This window comes from Lucilia cuprina, chromosome 4, assembly GCF_022045245.1.
Source record: "Lucilia cuprina isolate Lc7/37 chromosome 4, ASM2204524v1, whole genome shotgun sequence".
NCBI lineage: Eukaryota > Metazoa > Arthropoda > Insecta > Diptera > Calliphoridae > Lucilia > Lucilia cuprina.
The window spans coordinates 46,313,553-46,315,141 of NC_060952.1; the positions used below are offsets into that span (position 1 = coordinate 46,313,553).

Sequence of the window (1,589 nt, forward strand, 5' to 3'; positions counted from 1 at the left end):
GCACATTTTCTTATTTTTACTAATTTTTCTTGTAATATTTAATAAATAATTGCAAATAAATATTGATAAATTTCTTTGATATTTGACAAATTTTAACGCCGGCGAATATATTTTGCATTTGTAAAACACTAATCAATATAATTTACACAATTAATTTCTTTAGGCGTTATATTTAATCAAGAACCTATAAATAAGGCAAATCAAATGATTTTGACCCTCATTCATCTATTAATCCAATAATGCCTAGATTTGATTTTTTCCCAAATAATAATTGTTTAAAATTTATGTGGGATTTTATTTATAAAATTGTAAACGTTAAAATTATTCCTTCTTGATTTCATTTTAAAAGAAAACATAATTGGCTGACTCTGGCCTAAAATTAACAATCTAAGAAAAAAATTTAAAAAATCAACTTATTGTAGGGTCGAACCTACGATAATTTTTAATTTATTGAAGGTATTTTGAGCTATTTGACGTTTACAAATACAATTTTCGTGAATATTGTCTAAAATTTGTTAATAAACCTAAAATCAGTTTATTATGAATACCGCATATTTGTCAAAATCTATTTAAAATTAACAGTCGTGCGGTTGATCTCAAGTTCTGGTATCTTGTTAAGTATACTATATGCTTCTTTTAGCAGTTTTTGTTATGCTTCTATTTCAGGCACCTCATCCTGACATATCTCAAACCCAATCTAAGAACTGTGGAGACATGGATAAAAATTGAAGAATCCAAGTAAATGAACTAAAAGTACATAACGTTTTTACTTAGGAAGGTACCCACCTGTGACGCTAACGATCTGATCACATTATATACCTTGGTATTCAACTAGATAGTCGTCTTACTGATCGTAAACATATAGAAGTCAATCAAAATAGGGCCATGAACATCCATAGATATCTAGATGTACCTTTGGTCAAGGAAGAATTTAAAAAACGTGTGACGCATCTTTAGCAAAATTGCATTCCCATCCGATCGCAACACAACATCGTTCAAGGTTAATTTACCATTGATCTGATTAAGGACAATTTGTCAAATATGATTTTCCACTTATAGAAAAAAAATATAATAATTATAAGATTTAATTACTTATTGTAAGGCTTGAAAAATAAGGAAGAAACAACAATTAAATAAATTTTGTTATTTAAGAAAGTGAAAGTATAGCCCTCGATTCGGCTATTAGGTTCAATAAATTCCTGATAAAACCAATTTAAATGTGAAAAATTTAAGCAAAAAGTCTATTTAGAAATACATTTCTATTTAAATTTGTCAAAAGAAATTTAAAAGTATATATTTTTTAAAATTTTGTTACGTTCATATTTTTTTAACGTCTTTTTCTGTTACCATAAGAAAATGTAAATGGAATGCGATCTTGATCGCCTTTTGGGAAAATTTTTCATAATCAATTCAGCTTTTTTTCCATGTAACATGGTACAGAACTATTACTTTTACAATTATAATTATTTTATTATATACAGAGGTTTTTGTTTCCGTTACATTCACATAACATATAAATGTTATATATATATATATATATATATATATATATATATATTATATATATTATATATATTAATATATTATAT

General features: G+C 25.6%; 1 long non-coding RNA gene across 1 annotated transcript; it reads right to left on the bottom strand.

Moving 5' to 3' along the window:
* Positions 1-584: 584 nt before the first annotated feature.
* On the bottom strand, positions 585-1,172 carry LOC124419774. Its single transcript, XR_006940804.1, has 3 exons — positions 1,093-1,172; positions 787-1,017; positions 585-704 (listed from the first exon to the last, which is right to left on the bottom strand). It is a non-coding gene; the product is annotated as an uncharacterized LOC124419774 (long non-coding RNA).
* Positions 1,173-1,589: the final 417 nt, after the last annotated feature.